A 19317-nucleotide genomic window follows, 5' to 3' on the forward strand; every position below is an offset into this window, starting at 1 on the left:
GCCCTAAAGCGAATCCCTAACCGGAAGCCAAACCCGAACCGCTAACCCGAACCCTAACCCTAACCTGAACCCTAACCCTAACCCGAACCCTAACCCTAACCCTAACCGTAACCCTAACCATAACCCTAACCATAACCCGAACCCGAATCCTAACCCTACCCAAACCCTAACCTTAACCCTAACCTGAACCCGAACCCGAATCCAAACCCTAACCCTAACCCAAACCCTAACCCGAAATCTAATCCTAACCCTAACCCAAACTCTACCCGAAACCTAACCCTAACCCTAACCTGAACCCAAACCCGAATCCAAAGCCTAACCCTAACCCAAACCCTGACCCGAACTCTAACCCTAACCCTAACCCTAACCCGAAACCAAACCCGAACCCTAACCCGAACCCTAACCCTAACCCTAACCCTAACCCTAACTGTAACCCTAACCCTAACCCTAACAATAACCCGAACCCGAACCCTATCCCTAACCCGAAACCTAACCCTAACCCTAACCCGAACCCTAACCCTAACCCCTAACCCTAACCCTAACCCGAACCCTAACCCGAACCCGAACCCGAACCCTAACCCTAACCCGAACCCTAACCCTAACCGGAACCCTAACCCTAACCCTAACCCTAACCCTAACCCTAACCCGAACCCTAACCCTAACCTGAACCCTAACCCTAACCCTAACCCTAACCCTAATCCTAACCCTAACCCAAACTCTACCCGAAACCTAACCCTAACCCTAACCTGAACCCAAACCCGAATCCAAAGCCTAACCCTAACCCAAACCCTGACCCGAACTCTAACCCTAACCCTAACCCTAACCCTAAACCAAACCCGAACCCTAACCCTAACCCGAACCCTAACCCTAACCCTAACCCTAACCCTAACCCTAACTGTAACCCTAACCCTAACCCTAACCATAACCCGAACCCGAACCCTATCCCTAACCCTAACCCTAACCCTAACCCTAACCCGAACCCTAACCCCTAACCCTAACCCTAACCCTAACCCGAACCCTAACCCGAACCCGAACCCTAACCCTAACCCGAACCCGAACCCTAACCCTAACCTGAACCCTAACCCTAACCCTAACCCTAAACCAAACAGTAACACTAACCCTAACCCTAACGCTAACCCGAACCCTAACCATAACCCTAACCCTAACCCTAACCGGAAACCGAACCCAATCCCAAACCCGAACCCTAACCCGAACCCGAACCTTAACCTGAACCCTAAACCTAACCCGAACCCTAACCCTAACCCTAACAGTAACCCTAACCCTAACCCTAACCATAACCCGAACCCGAACCCTCATCCTACCCGAACCCTAACCCTAACCCTAACCTGAACCCGAACCCGAATCCAAACCCTAACCCTAACCCAAACCCTAACCCGAACTCTAACCCTAACCCTAACCCTAACCCTAATCCTAACCCGAACCCTAACCCAAACCCAATCCCTAACCTGAACCCGATCCTTAACCCGAACCCTAACCCGAACCCGAACCCGAACCCGAACCCTAACCCTAAACCTAACCCGAACCCGAACCCGAACCCGAACCCTAACCCTAAACCTAACCCGAACCCTAACCCTAACCCGAACCCGAACCCTAACCCGAAAACGAACCCGAACCCGAACCCGAACCCTAACCCGAACCCGAACCTGAACCCGAACCCTAACCCGAACCCGAACCCTAACCCGAACCCTTACCCTAACCCTAACCCGAACCCTAACCCGAACCTGAACCCGAACCCGAACCCTAATCCGAACCCGAACCCGAACCCGAACCCGAATCCATACTCAAAAGCGAAACCAATCCCGAACCAGAACCCGAACCCGAACCCTAACCTCTAACCCAAACCCAAACCCGAATCCATAACTGAAAGCGAAACCGATAGCGAACCCGAACCGAAACCGAAACCGAACCCTACCCGAACCCGAACCCGAACCCTACCCGAACCCGAACCTGAAACCTACCAGAACCAGAACCAGAACCAGAACCCAAACCCCGAACCCGAACCCGAACCCGAAAGCCATAATTGTTTGTGCCAATGTAAAGAAAATGCCATACGCTTATCTGTAAGAAACAACAGTGCCCTGGAACAGTCTGAGCCTTAATATCAGCACCGTGCTTTTGGGAGCGGGAGTTAAAGCGGAGGCAAACAGCACTAAGACACATTTGGCAAAAATCGCGTTCCAATGAATAATATTTTCTTCCCTTTCAAACCCAAACGTAAGTGGTTGTGGCCAGATAAATAAATGCCACACACTTATCTGTAAGAAACAACAGTGCCCAGGAACGGGTTTCTACGTGAAGAAAATATTTCTCGTTGGAACTCCGCTTTTTTACTTTACCTTCCACAACCCCTTGTGATAGGGTTTCCACGTTAAGAAAATAGTTTTCATTGGAAGCCGGTTTTTCCCAAATGTGTCTAAGTGCTGTATTCCTCGGGTTTCACTCATGCTACCAAAAGCACAGTGATGATGTTAGGGCTTAGACTGTTCCTGGGTAATGTTGTTTCTTACACATAAGGGTGTGGCATTTTCTTTACATTGCCACAACCACATATGATAGGGTTTCAACATGAACAAAATATTTTTCGTTGGAAGCGGTTTTTTGTCAAATGTGTCTCAATACGGTGTTGTTTGGGATTAACGAATGCTACCAAAATCACTATGATGATGTGAGGGCTCAGATCGATCCTGGAAACTTCTGTTTCTTACAGATAAGCGTATGGCATTTTCTTTACATTGGCACAAACAATTATGATAGAGTTTGCAAAAGAGAAAATATATTTCACTGAAAGGCGGTTTTTGCCAAATTTTCTCAGCTGTTTGCCTCGGTTTTAACTCATGATACCAAAAGAACAGTGATGATCTTAGGGCTCAGACCGTCCATGGACCTGTTATTTCTTACAAATAAGCATATGGCACATCCTTTACCTTGCCACAACAAATTAAGATAGAGTTTGCACATCAAGAAATATTGTTCATTTGAACCCGTTTCTGCCAAAGTTGTCTCAGTACTATGTCCTCAGCACTTGGGAGCATGTCTGCACGTGGAGAAAGACTTTTTCGTGGGAAGTCGGTTTTTGTCAAACGGGTCCCAGTGCTATGCTCCTCCTTTCCACTCCTGCTGCCAGAAGCTCAGGGAGGATGGGAGGGCTTAGAACATGGCTGGGCACTTTGGTTTCTTCCAGAGTCGTGGATAGCATTTGCTTTACCTTGCCACAACCCCTTGTGAGAGGGTCTGCACCTCAGGAAAACTGTTTCCGTGGGAAGCCGGCTTTCTGCAAAGGGGTCTCAGGGCCGTGGGCCTCGGCTGTCCCTCCGGCTCCCCAAAGCACAGGGACGAGGTGAGGGGCTTCCACCATGCCTGGGCAATGTTGTTTCTTACACCTGGGTGTGTGGCATTTTGTTTACCAGGCTACCCCCACTTGGGATAGGTTTTCCACAGCAAGCTCCTATGGTTCGTCGGAAGCCGTTTTTGCCCCAGGGGTCTCCAGGCTGTGTTCCTTGGGGTTGAACTCCTGCTACCAAAACCGCCGGGATGAGGGAAGGGTTCAGACTGTCCTGGGCCCTGTGGTCTCTTCCAGGTCAGTGTATGGCATTTCCTTCCCCTTGCCACAGGCACCTGGGAGCATGTCTGCACGTGGAGAAAGACTTTCCCTTGGGAAGCCGGTTTTTGTCAAACGGGTCCCAGTGCTCTGCTCCTCTCTTTTCACTCCTGCTGCCAGAAGCCCAGGGAGGATGGGAGGGCTTAGAACATGGCTGGGCACTGTGGTTTCTTCCAGAGAAGTGGAGGGCATTTGCTTTACCTTGCCACAACCACTTGTGAGAGGGTCTGCACCTCAGGAAAACTGTTTCCGTGGGAAGCCGGCTTTTTGCAAAGGGGTCTCAGGGCCGTGGGCCTCGGCTGTCCCTCCGGCTCCCCAAAGCAGAGGGACGAGGTGAGGGGCTTACACCATGCCTGGGCAATGTTGTTTCTTACACCTGGGGTGTGGCATTTTGTTTACCTGGCTATCCCCACTTGGGATAGGTTTTCCACAGCAAGCACCTATTGGTCGTCGGAAGCCGTTTTTGCCCCAGGGGTCTCCGGGTTGTGTTCCTTGGGGTTGAACTCCTGCTAGCAAAACCGCCGGGTTGAGGGAAGGGTTCAGACTGTGCCTGGGCCCTGTGGTCTCTTCCAGGTCAGTGTATGGCATTTCCTTCCCCTTGCCACAGGCACCTGGGAGCATGTCTGCACGTGGAGAAAGACTTTCCCATGGGAAGCCGGTTTTTGTCAAACGGGTCCCAGTGCTCTGCTCCTCTCTTTTCACTCCTGCTGCCAGAAGCCCAGGGAGGATGGGAGGGCTTAGAACAAGGCTGGGCACTGTGGTTTCTTCCAGAGAAGTGGAGGGCATTTGCTTTACCTTGCCACAACCACTTGTGAGAGGGTCTGCACCTCAGGAAAACTGTTTCCGTGGGAAGCCGGCTTTTTGCAAAGGGGTCTCAGGGCCGTGGGCCTCGGCTGTCCCTCCGGCTCCCCAAAGCACAGGGTCGAGGTGAGGGGCTTACACCATGCCTGGGCAATGTTGTTTCTTACACCTGGGTGTTTTGTGTTTTGTTTACCTGGCTACCCCCACTTGGGATAGGTTTTCCACAGCAAGCACCTATGGTTCGTCGGAAGCCGTTTTTGCCCCAGGGGTCTCCGGGCTGTGTTCGTTGGGGTTGAACTCCTGCTAGCAAAAGCGCCGGGATGAGGGAAGGGTTCAGACTGTGCCTGGGCCCTGTGGTCTCTTCCAGGTCAGTGTATGGCATTTCCTTCCCCTTGCCACAGGCACCTGGGAGCATGTCTGCACGTGGAAAAAGACTTTCCCGTGGGAAGTTGGTTGTTTTCAAACAGGTCCCAGTGCTCTGCTCCTCTCTTTTCACTCCTGCTGCCAGAAGCCCAGTGAGGATGGGAGGGTTAGAACATGGCTGGGCACTGTGGTTTCTTCCAGAGAAGTGGATGGCATTTGCTTTACCTTGCTACAACCACTTGTGAGAGGGTCTGCACCTCAGGAAAACTGTGTCCGTGGGAAGCCGACTTTTGGCCAAATGGGTCCCAGTGCTGTGGTCCTCTCTTTTCACTCCTGATGCCAGAAGCCGAGCGAGGATGGGAGGTCTTAGAACATTGCTGGGCACTGTGGTTTCTTCCACAGATGTGGATGGCATTTGCTTTACCTTGCCACAACCACTTGTGAGAGGGTCTGCACCTTAGGAAAACTGTGTCCGTGGGAAGCCGGCTTTTGGCCAAACTGGTCTCAGGGCCATGGGCCTCGGGTGTCCCTCGGGCTCCCAACAGCACAGGGACGAGGTGAGGGGCTTAGACCATGCCTGGGCAATATTGTCTCTTACACCTGGGTGTGTGGCATTTTGTTTACCTGGCTACCCCCACTTGGGATAGGTTTTCTACAGCAAGAGCATATTGCTCGTCGGAAGCCGTTTTTGCCCCAGGGGGTGTCCGGGCTGGGTTCGTTCGGGTTGAAGTCCTGCTGCAAAACCGCCGGGATGAGGGAAGTGGTCAGACGGTGCCTGGGCACTGTGGACTCTTACCCGACCCGTACCCTAACTGGAACCCAAACCCTATTCCCTGACCCAGACCCTGAGCCAGATCCTGACCATTACCCTGACCCTAACCCGAACCCTAACCCTAACCTAATCCTAACCCTTACCCTAACCCTTACTCGAACCTTAACCCGAACCATAACCTGAACCCTAACCCTAACCCTAACCCTAAACCGCAGCCTAACACAAACCTGAACCCGAACCCTAACCGTACCCTACGCGAACCAGAACCCTAACACGAACCCTAACCCTAAACCGAACCATAACCCTAACCAGAACCCTAGCCCTACCCCGAACCCTAACACTAATCCTAACCATAACCCGAAACGTAACCCTAACCCTTACCCTAACCCGAACCCTAACCTTAACATGAACCTGAACCCGAAACCTAACCCTAACCCTAACCCTAACACGAAAACTAACCCTAACCCTAACCCTAACACTAACCTTAACCCGAACCCTGATCCTAACCCGAAACCGAACCCTAACCCTAACCGTAACCCTAACCATAACCCTAACCCTCACCCGAAAACTAACCCGAACCCTAACCCTAACCCTAACCCTACCCGAACTCTAACCCTAAACCTAACCCTAACCGTAAGCCTAAACCTAACCCGCAGCCAAACCCTAACCCTAACCCTACCCGAACCCTAACCCTAACCCTAACCCTAACCCTAAACCAAACAGTAACACTAACCCTAACCCTAACGCTAACCCGAACCCTAACCCTAACCCTAACCTGAACCCGAACCCGAATACAAACCTTAACCCTAACCCAAACCCTAACCCGAACTCTAACACTAACCCTAACCCTAACCATAACCATAACCCGAACCCAAAACCGAAACCTAACCATAACCCTAACCCTAACCCTAACCCTAACCCTAACGCGTCCCTAACCCGAAGCCAAACCCGAACCCTAACCCTAACCCAAACCCTAGCCCTAAGCCGAACCCTAACCCGAACCCGAATCCTAACCGGAACTCTAACCCTAACCCTAAACATACCCGAAATATAACCGTAAACCTAACCCTAACCCAAACCCTAAACCTAACCCGTACCCTAACACGAGCCCTAACCCAAAACCTAACCCTAACAGTAACCTTAACCCTAACTTGAACCCTAACCCTAACCCTAACCCTAACCTTAACCCTAACAGTAACCTTAACCCTAACCCTAACCCTAACCCTACCCGAACCCTAACCCTAATCGTAACCTGAACTCAAACCCGAATCCAAACCCTAACCTTAACGCAAACCCTAAACCGAACTCAAACCCTAACCCTCACCCAAACCCTAACCCTAACCCTAACCCTAACCCTAACCCTAACTCTAACCCTAACCCTAACCATACCCGAATATAACCCTAACCCTAACCCTAACCCTAATCCTAAACCTAACCCTAACCCGAACCCTAACCCTAACCCGAACCCTAGCCCTAACGCGAATCCCTAACCGGAAGCCAAACCCGAACCCCTAACCCGACCCCTAACGCTAACCCGAACCCTAGCCCTAACCCGAACCCTAACCTTAATCCTAACCCTAACACGAAACCTAACCCTTACCCTAACCCGAACCCTAACCTTAACATGAACCTGAACCCGAAACCTAACCCTAACCCTAACCCTAACACGAAAACTAACCCTAACCCTAACCCTAACCCTAACGTGAACCCTAACCCTAACCCTAACTCTAAACCAAACCCTAACACTAACCCTAACCCTAACCCTAACGCTAACCCGAACCCTAACCATAACCCTAACCCTAACCTTAACCCTAACCCGAACACTAACCCTGACGTGAACTTGAACCCGAAACCTAACAAGAACCCGAACCCCGAACACGAACCTCTAAACAAACCCTAATCCTAATCCTACCAGAACCCTAACCCTAACCCGAAAACTAACCCCAACCTTAACCCTAACCCGAACACTAGCCCTAACCCGAACCTTAACCCGAACCCTGATCCTAACCCGAAACCGAACACTCACCCTAAACCTAACCCTAACCATAACCCTAACCCTCACCCGAACCCTAACCCGAACCCTAACCCTAACCCTAACCCTAACCCTAACCCGAACTCTAACCATAACCATAACCCGAAACCTAACCCTAACAGTAACCCTAACCCGAAACCTAACCCTAACCCGAACACTAACCCTAACCCTAATCCTCAGCCTAACCCAAACCTGAACCCTAACGCTAACCCTACCTGAACCCTAATCCTAAACCAAACCCTAACCCTAAACCTAACCCTAACCCTAACCCGAACAGTAACCATAACCCTAACCCTAACCTTAACCCGAAACCGAACGCTAACCAAAACCTGACCCGAACCAGAACACTAAACCTGACGCGAATTTGAACCCAAAACCTAACCCGAACCCGAAACCCGAACCCGAACCCTAACCGTAACCCTAACCCTAACCCGTACCCTAACCCTAACCCTAATCCCTAAACACTGACCTTGACCCTAACCCTAACACTGACACTGACCCTGACCCTAACACTAACCCGAACCCTGACCGGAACCTGAAGCCTAACCTTGACACGAACCTGAACCCGAACCCAAACCCCGAACCTGAACCTGAAACCAAACCCCTAATCCTAAGCCTAACCCTAACCCGAACCCTTACATGAACCCAAACCCTAATGCGAATCCTCACCCAAACCTAACCTGAACCCTATCCCTAAACCGAACCCGAACCTGACCCGAACCCTAACCCGAACCCTAACCCTAACACTAACCCTACCCCTAACATGAACCATAACCCTAACCGGAACCCAAGCCCTAACGCGAACGCTAGCCCTAACCAGAACCCGAACCCGAACCCGAATCGTAACCTGAACACTAACCTAACCCTAAACCTACCCTAACCCTAACCCTAACCCTAACCCTAACCCTAACCCTAACCTGAACCCGAACCCGAATCCAAAACCTAACCCTAACCCTAACACAAACCCTAACCCGAACTCTAATCCTAACCCTAAACCTAACCCGAACCCGAACCCTAACCCTAACCCGATCCCTAAACCTAACCCTAACCGTAACCCTAAACCTAACCCTAACCATAACCCGAACCCGAAACCTAACCCTAACCCTAACCTGAACCCGAACGCGAATCCAAATCCTAAACCTAACCCAAACCCTAACCCAAACTCTAACCCTAAACCTAAACCTAACCCTAAACCTAACCCGAACGCAAACCCTAAACCTCACCCTAACCCTAAACCGAACCCTAACCCTAACACTAACCCTAACCCGAACCCAAACCCGAGCCCTAACCCTAACCCTAACCCTAACCCTAACACGAACCCTAACCCAAAACTTTACCCTAACCCTAACCCTACTCCGAAACCGAACCAGAACGCTAACCCTACCCCGAACCCTAACCCGAACCCAAACCCTACCCCTAATCCGACCCCTAAACCTAAACCGAAACCTAACCCTAACACGAACCCAAAACCGAACCCGAAACCAAAATCTAAGACTAACCCGAACTCTAACCCTACCCCGAACCCTAACCCTAGCCCGAAACCTAACCCTAATCCTAACCCTAACCCTAACCCTAACCATAACACTAACCTGAACCCTAACCCTAACCCGACCCTAACCCTAAACCTATCCCTAACTGGAAACCTAACCCTAACCCTAACCCTAACCCTAACCCTAACCCGAAACCTAACCCTAACCCGAACCCTAGCCCTAATGCGAATCCCTAACCGGAAGCCAAACCCGAACCGCTAACCCGAACCCTAACCCTAACCCAAACCCTAGCCCTAACCCGAACCCTAACCCGAACCCAAATCCTAACCGGAACTCTAACCCTAACCCTAACCATACCCGAAATATAACCCTAAACCTAAACCTAACACGAACCCTAACCCTAACCTGAACCCTAACCCTAACTAGAACCCTAACCCTAACCCTAACCCTAACCCTAAACGAAACAGTAACCCTAACCCTAACCCTAACCCGAACGCTAACCATAACCCTAACCCTAACCCTAACCCTAACCCTAACCTGAAACCGAACCCAATCCCGAACCCGAACCCTAACCCGAACCCGAACCCTAACCTGAACCCTAACCCTAACCCGAACCCTAACCCTAACCCTAACCGTAACCCTAACCCTAACCATAACCACAATCAGAACCCGAACCCTTACCCTAACCCTAACCCTAACCCGAAACCGAACCCTAACCCTAACCCTAACCCTAACCCAAAACCGAACCCTACCCTAACCGTAACCCTAACCCCAACCCTAACCCTAACCCGACCCTTACCCTAACCCTATCCCTAACCTGAAACTAAACCCTAACCCTAACCCGACCCGAACCCTAACCCTAACCCTAACCCTAACACGAACCCAAACCCGAACCCAAACACAAAATCTAACCCTAACCGAACCCTAACCCTAACCCTAACCCTAACCCAAACCCGAACCCTAAACCAAACCCTAACCCTAAACTTAACCCTACCGAACCCGAACCCTAAACCGAACACTATCCCTAACCCGAACCCTAACCCTAACCCTAAACCAAACCCAAACACTAACCCTAACCCTAACCCTAAACCTAAACCGAACCCGATCCCGAACCCTAACCCTAACCCTAACCCTGACCCTAACCTTCAACCTAACCCTAACCCTAACCCTAACCCTATCCCTAACCTGAACCCTAACCCTAACCTTAACCTGACCCCGAACCCGAATCGTAACCCTAACCCTAACCCTAACCCTAACCCTTAGCCTAACCTAAACCGAACCATAACCCGAACCCTAACCTGATCCTTACCCTAACCCTATCCCTAACCTGAACCCAAACCCTAACCCTAACCCTAAACCGAAACCGAACCCTAACCCTAACCATAACCCTAGCCCGAACCCTAACCCTAACCCGACCCTTACCCTACCCTAAACCTAACCTGAAACCTAACCCTAACCCTAACCCGAACCCTAACCCTAACCCTAACCCTAAACATATCCCTAACCCAAACCCTAACCCTAATCCAACCCTAACCCTAACCCTATCCCTAACCGGAAACCTAACCCTAACACTGACCCAAATCCTAACCCTAACCCTAACCAAACAAACCGAAACCCTAACCCTAACCCTAACCCTAACCCTATCCCTAACCCAAACCCGAACCCTAAACCTAACCCTAACCCTAACCCAAACCCTAAACCAAACCCGAACCCTAACCCGAACCCTAACCCTAACCCTAACCCTAACCGTAACCCTAACCCTAACCCCAAAGCTAATCCGAACCTTAACCCTAACCCTAACCCTAACCCTAAACCAAACCCTAACCCTAAACCTAACCCTAACCCTAACCCGAACCCTAACCCTAACCCGAACCCGAACCCTTCCCTAACCCTAACCCATACCCGAACCCTAACCCTAACCCTACCCGAACCATAACCCTAACCCAAACCCTAACCCTACCCCGAACCCTAAACGTAAACCTAACCCTAACCCGTACCCTCAGCCTAACCCTAATCCCTAAACACTGACCTTGACCCTAACCCTAACCCTGACACTGACACTGACCCTCACCCAAACCCGAACCCTGACCCGAACCTGAACACTAACACTGACGCGAACATCAACCCGAAACCAAACCCGAACCCTAGCCAGAACCCTAACCCTAACCCTAACCCTAACCCTACCCGAAATATACCCCTAAACGTAACCCTAACCCGAACCCTAACACTAACCCGTACCCTAACCCGAATCATAACCCAAAACCTAACCCTAACAGTAACCCTAACCCGAACACTAACCCTAACCCAAACCCTACCCCTAATCCGACCCCTAATCCTCAACCTAACCCAAACCCGAACCCTAACCCTACCCGAAACCTAACCCTAAACCAAACCCTAACCCTAATCCGACCCCTAATCCTCAGCCTAACCCAAACCCGAATCCTGACCCTACCCGAAACCTAACCCTAAACCAAACCCTAACCCTAACCCTAACACGAACCCTAACCCTAACCCTAACCCTCATCTGAACCCTAACACGAACGCTAACCCTAACCCTGACTCTAACCCTAACATTAAACTTAACCCTAACCCGAAACTGAGCCCTAACTCTAACCCTAACCCTAACCCAAACCCTACCGTAACCCTAACCCGAACACTAACCCGAACCCTAATCCTAACCCTAACCCTAACCATAACCCGAAAACGAACCCTAACACTAACCCTAACCCGAACCCTTATCCGAACCCTAACCCTAAACTGAACCATTACCCGAACGCTAACCCTAACCCTAACCCTAACTCTAACCCTAACCCTAACCCTAACCTTACCCGAAACTAACCCTAAACTTAACACTAACCCGAACCCTAACCCTAACCCTAACCCTAACCCTAACTCTAACCCGTACCCTAACCCGACCCGAACCTTACCCGAACCCTAACCCTAACCCGAACCCGAACCCTAACCTGAACCCTAACCCGAACCCTAACCCTAACCCTAACCCTAACCCTAACCCGTACCCTAACACGAACCCTAACCCAAAACTTAACCCTAACAGTAACCTTAACCCTAACCCGAACCCTAACCCTAACCTGAACCCTAACCCTAACCCAAACCCTAACCCTAAACCAAACAGTAACCCTAACCCTAACCGTAACCCTAACCCGAACCCTAACCATAACCCTAACCCTAACCTGAAACCGAACCCAATCCTGAACCCGAACCCTAACCCGAACCCGAACCCTAACCTGAACCCTAACCTTAATCCGAACTCTAACCCTAACCCTACCCTAACCCTAACACGAACCCTAACCCTAACCCGACCCTAACCCTAACCCTATCCCTAACCGGAAACCTAACCCTAACCCTAACCCTAACGCTAACCCTAACCCGAACCCTAGCCCTAACGCGAATCCCTAACCGGAAGCCAAACCCGAACCCCTAACCCTAACCCTAACCAGAACCCGAACCCTAACCCTAATCTGAACCCTAACCCTAACCCTAACTCTAAACCAAACAGTAACACTAGCCCTAACCCTAACGCTAACCGAAACCCTAAACATAACCCTAAACCTAACCCTAACCGGAAACTGAACCCAATCCCAAACCCGAACCCTAACCCGAACCCGAACCTTAACCTGAACCCTAAACCTAACCCGAACCCTAACCCTAACCCTAAACGTAACCCTAACCCTAACCAAACCATAACCCGAACCCGAACCCTAACCCTACCCGAACCGTAACCCTAACCCTAACCTGAACCCGAACCCGAATCCAAACCCTAACCCTAACCCAAACCCTAACCCTAACCCTAACCCTCACACTAACCTAACTCTAACCCTAACCCTAACACTACCCTAACCCTAACACTAACCCTACCCTAACCCTAACCCTAACCCTAGCCCTAAACCTAACCCTAACCTAACCCTAACCCTAACCTGAACCCTAACCCTAACGCTAACCCTAACCATAACCCGAACCTGAACCCTAACCCTACCCGAACCCTATCCCTAACCCTAACCTGAACCCTAACCCGAACCCTAACCCTAACCCAATCCTGAACCCGAACCCTAACCCGAACCCGAACCCTAACCTGAACCCTAACCTTAATCCGAACTCTAACCCTAACCCTACCCTAACCCTAACACGAACCCTAACCCTAAACCGACCCTAACCCTAACCCTATCCCTAACCGGAAACCTAAACCTAACCCTAACACTAACGCTAACCCTAACCCGAACCCTAGCCCTAACGCGAATCCCTAACCAGAAGCCAAACCCGAACCCGTAACCCTAACCCTAACCAGAACCCGAACCCTAACCCTAATCTGAACCCTAACCCTAACCCTAACTCTAAACCAAACAGTAACACTAGCCCTAACCCTAACGCTAACCGAAACCCTAAACATAACCCTAAACCTAACCCTAACCGGAAACTGAACCCAATCCCAAACCCGAACCCTAACCCGAACCCGAACCTTAACCTGAACCCTAAACCTAACCCGAACCCTAACCCTAACCCTAAACGTAACCCTAACCCTAACCAAACCATAACCCGAACCCGAACCCTAGCTCTACCCGAACCGTAACCCTAACCCTAACCTGAACCCGAACCCGAATCCAAACCCTAACCCTAACCCAAACCCTACCCCTAACCCTAACCCTAACCCTCACACTAACCTAACTCTAACCCTAACCCTAACACTTCCCTAACCCTAACCCTAACCCTACCCTAACCCTAACCCTAACCCTAGCCCTAACCCTAACCCTAATCTAACCCTAACCCTAACCTGAACCCTAACCCTAACCCTAACCCTAACCATAACCCGAACCCGAACCCTAACCCTACCCGAACCCTAAACCTAACCCTAACCTGAACCAGAATCCGAATCCAAACCCTAACCGTAACACTAACCCTAACCCGAACCCTAACCCGAACCCGATCCCTTACCCGAACCCTAACCCTAACCCTAACCCGAACCCGAACCCTAACCCTAACCCGAACCTTAACCCGAATCCGAACCCTAACCTAAACCCGAAACCTAACCCTAACCAGAACCTGAACCCTAACCCGAAAACGAACCCTAACCCGCACCCTAAACCTAACCCGAACCCTAACCCTCACCCTAACCCTAACCCTATCCCGAACCCTAATCCGAACCCGAACCCTACCCCGAACCCTATCCCTAAGCCTAAACCTAAACCGAACCCTAACCCTAACGCTAACCCTAACCTTAACCGGAACCCTAACCCGAACCCGAACCCGAACCCTAACCCGAACCTGAACCCGAACCCGAATCCAAACCCTAACCCTAACCAAAACCCTAACCATAACCCTAACCCTCACCCTCACCCTAACCTAACCCTAACCCTAACCCTAACCCTAGCCCTAACCCTAACCCTAACCCTAACCCTAACCTAACCCTAACCCTAACCCTAACCCTAACCCCTAACCCTAACCCTAACCCTAACCCTAACCCTAACCCCTAACCCTAACCCTAACCCTAACCCTAACCCTAGCCCTACCCGAACCGTAACCCTAACCCTAACCTGAACCCGAATCCAAACCCTAACCCTAACCCAAACCCTACCCCTAACCCTAACCCTAACCCTCACACTAACCTAACTCTAACCCTAACCCTAACACTTCCCTAACCCTAACCCTAACCCTACCCTAACCCTAACCCTAACCCTAGCCCTAACCCTAACCCTAATCTAACCCTAACCCTAACCTGAACCCTAACCCTAACCCTAACCCTAACCATAACCCGAACCCGAACCCTAACCCTACCCGAACCCTAAACCTAACCCTAACCTGAACCAGAATCCGAATCCAAACCCTAACCGTAACCCTAACCCTAACCCGAACCCTAACCCGAACCCGATCCCTTACCCGAACCCTAACCCTAACCCTAACCCGAACCCGAACCCTAACCCTAACCCGAACCTTAACCCGAATCCAAACCCTAACCTAAACCCGAAACCTAACCCTAACCAGAACCTGAACCCTAACCCGAAAACGAACCCTAACCCGCACCCTAAACCTAACCCGAACCCTAACCCTCACCCTAACCCTAACCCTATCCCGAACCCTAATCCGAACCCGAACCCTACCCCGAACCCTATCCCTAACCCTAAACCTAAACCGAACCCTAACCCTAACGCTAACCCTAACCTTAACCCGAACCCTAACCCGAACCCGAACCCGAACCCTAACCCGAACCTGAACCCGAACCCGAATCCAAACCCTAACCCTAACCAAAACCCTAACCATAACCCTAACCCTCACCCTCACCCTAACCTAACCCTAACCCTAACCCTAACCCTAGCCCTAACCCTAACCCTAACCCTAACCCTAACCTAACCCTAACCCTAACCCTAACCCTAACCCCTAACCCTAACCCTAACCCTAACCCTAACCCCTAACCCTAACCCTAACCCTAACCCTAACCCTAACTCTAACCCGAACCCGAACCCTAACCCGAAAACGAACCCTAATCCAAAGCCTAACCGTAACCCTAACCCTAAGCCTAACCCTAACCCGAACCCTAACCCGAACCCGAACCCTCACCCTAACCCTAACCCTCACCCTAACCCGAACCCGAACCCGAACCCTAACCCGAACCCTAACCCTAACCCTAACCTGAACCCGAACCCGAATCCAAACCCTAACCCTAACCAAAACCCTAACCCTAACCCTAACCCTAACCCTCACCCTAACCTAACCCTAACCCTAACCCTAACCCTACCCTAACCCTAACCCTAACCCTAACCCGAACCCGAACCCTAACCCTAACCCTAACCCTAACCCGAACCCTAGCCCTAACGCGAATCCCTAACCCGAAGCCAAACCCGAACCCCTAACCCGAACCCTAACCCTAACCCGAACCCTAGCCCTAACCCGAACCCGAATCCTAACCGGAACTCTAACCCTAACCCTAACCCTACCCGAAATATAACCGTAAACCTAACCCTAACCCAAAACCTAACCCTAACAGTAACCTTAACCCTAACCCGAACCCTAACCCTAACCTGCACCCTAAACCTAACCCTAACCCTAAACCAAACAGTACCCCTAACCCTAACCCTAACGCTAACCCGAACCCTAACCATAACCCTAACCCTAACCCTAACCTGAAACCGAACCCAATCCGAACCGTAACCCTAACCGAACCCTAACCCTAACCTTAACCTGAACCCTAACCCTAACCCTAACCCTAACCCTAACCCAAACCCTACCCGAACTCTAACCCTAACACTAACCCTACCCCTAAAACGAACCCGAACCCTAACCCTAACCCGAACATGAACCCTAACCCTAACCTGAACCCAAACCCTAACCATAAAACTAAACCAAACAGTAACACTAACCCAAACCCTAACGCTAACCCGAACTATAACCATAACCCTAACCCTAACCCTAACCTGACCGAACCCAATCCCGAACCCGAACCATAACCCGAACCCGAACCCTAACCTGAACCCTAACCCGAACCCTAACCCTAACCCTAACCCTAACCCTAGCCCTAACCCTAACCCTACCCTAACCCTTACCCTAACCCTAACCCTAACACTAACCCTAACCCTAACCCTAAAACTCCCTAACCCTAACCCTACCCTAACCCTAACCCTAACCCTAACCCTAACACTAACCCGAACCCGAACCCAAACCCGAGCCCTTACCCGAAACCTAACCCTAACCCTAACCCTAACCCTACCCTAACCAGAACTCTAACCCTAACCCTAACCTGAACCCGAATCCAAATCCAAACCCTAACCCTAACCCTAACCCGAACTCTAAACGTAACCCTAACCCTAACCCTAACCCGAACCCTAACCCTAACCCGAACCCTAACCCTAACACTAACGCTAACCCTAACACGAACCCTAACCCTAACCCTAACCCTAACTCTAAACCGAAACCTAAACCTAACCCGAACCCTAGCCCTAACGCGAATCCCTAACCAGAAGCCAAACCCGAACCGCTACCCCGAACCCTAACCCTAACCTGAACCCTAACCCTAACCCTAACCCTAACCCTAACCCAACCCTACCCGAAATATAACCGTAAACCTAACCCTAACCCAAAACCTAACCCTAACAGTAACCTTAACCCTAACCCGAACCCTAACCCTAACCTGCACCCTAAACATAACCCTAACCCTAAACCAAACATTAACCCTAACCCTAACCCTAACGCTAACCCGAACCCTAACCATAACCCTAACCCTAACCCTAACCTGAAACCGAACCCAATCCGAACCCAAACCCTAACCCGAACCCGAACCCTAACCTGAACTCTAACCCTAAACCGGACCCTAAACCTAACCCTAAACGTAACCCTAACCCTAACCCTAACCATAACCCGAACCCGAACCGTAACCCTACCCGTACCCTAACCCTAACCTTAACCTGAACCCGAACCCGAATCCAAACCCTAACCCTAACCCAAACCCTACCCGAACTCTAACCCTAACCCTAACCCTACCCCTAAACCGAACCCGAACCCTAACCCTAACCCGAACACGAACCCTAACTCTAACCTGAACCCTAACCCTAACCCTAAACTTAAACCAAACAGTAACACTAACCCTAACCCTAACGCTAACCCGAACTATAACCAGAACCCTAACCCTAACCCTAACCTGACCGAACCCAATCCCGAACCCGAACCCTAACCCGAACTCGAAACCTAACCTGAACCCTAAACCTAACCTGAACCCTAACCCTAACCCTAACCATAACCAGAACCCAAACCCGAACCCTACCCGAACCCTAACCCTAACCCTAACCTGAACCCGAACCCGAAACCAAACCCTAACCCTAACCCAAACCCTAACCCAAACCCTAACCCTAACCCTAACCCAAACCGTAACCCGAACTCTAACCCTAACCCTAAACCTAACCCTAACCCTAACCTTAACCTGAACACTAAACCTAACCCTAACCCTAACCCTAACCCTACCCTAACCCTAACCCTAACCCTAGCCCTAACCCTAACCCTACCCTAACACTAACCCTAACCCTAACCCTAACACTAACCCTAACCCTAACCCGACCCTAAACCTAACCCTATCCCTAACCTGAACCCTAGCCCTACCTTAACCCCACCCGAAACCGAATCGTATCCCTACCCCTAACCGTAACCCAAAACCTAACCCAAACCCAAACCCTAAACCTCACTCTAACCCTAACCCGAACCCTAACCCTAACACTAAACCTAACCCTAACCCGAACTCTAACCCTAACCCTACCACTAACCCGAACCCGAACCCTAACCCTAACCCGAAACCGAACCCTAACCCGAAATTGAACCCTAACCGTAACCCTAAACCTAAACCAAACAGTAACACTAAACCTAACCCTAACGCTAACCCGAACCCTAACCATAACCTTAACCCTAACCCTAACCTGACCGAACCCAATCCCGAACCCGAACCCTAACCCGAACCCGAACCCTAACCTGAACCCTAACCCTAACCAGAACCCTAACCCTAACGCTAACCCTAACCATAACCCGAACCCGAACCCTAACCCTAACCCTAACCCTAACCCTAATCCTAACCTTAACCTGAACCCTAAACCTAACCCGAACCATAACCCTAACCCTAACCGTAACCCTAACCCTAACCCTAACCATAACCCGAATCCGAACCCTAACCCTACCCGAACCCTAACCCTAACCCTAACCTGAACCAGAATCCGAATCCAACCCTAACCATAACCCTAACCCTAACCCGAACCCTAACCCGAACCCGATCCCTTACCCGAACCCTAACCCTAACCCTAACCCTAACCCGAACCCGAACCCTAACCCTAACCCAAACCCTAACCCTAACCCTAACCCTAAACCTAAACGAAACAGTAACACTAACCCTAACCCTAACGCTAACCCGAACCCTAACCATAACCCTAACCCTAACCCTAACCTGACCGAACCCAATCCCGAACCCGCACCCTAACCCGAACCCGAACCCTAACCTGAACCCTAACCTTAACCCGACGCTAACCCTAACCCTAACCCTAACCCTACCAGAACCCTAACCCTAACCCTAACACTAACTGGAACCCGAACCCTAACCTGAACCCTAACCCTAACCCAAACGCTAACCCTAACCCTAACCCTAACACTAACCATAACCCGAACCCGAACCCTAACCCTACCCGAACCCTAACCCTAACCCTAACCTGAAACCGAACCCAAACCCTAACCCTAACCCTAACCCTAACCCTAATCCTAAACC

The sequence above is a fragment of the Ursus arctos genome, unplaced genomic scaffold, assembly GCF_023065955.2.
Source record: "Ursus arctos isolate Adak ecotype North America unplaced genomic scaffold, UrsArc2.0 scaffold_6, whole genome shotgun sequence".
Taxonomy (NCBI): Eukaryota; Metazoa; Chordata; class Mammalia; order Carnivora; family Ursidae; genus Ursus; species Ursus arctos.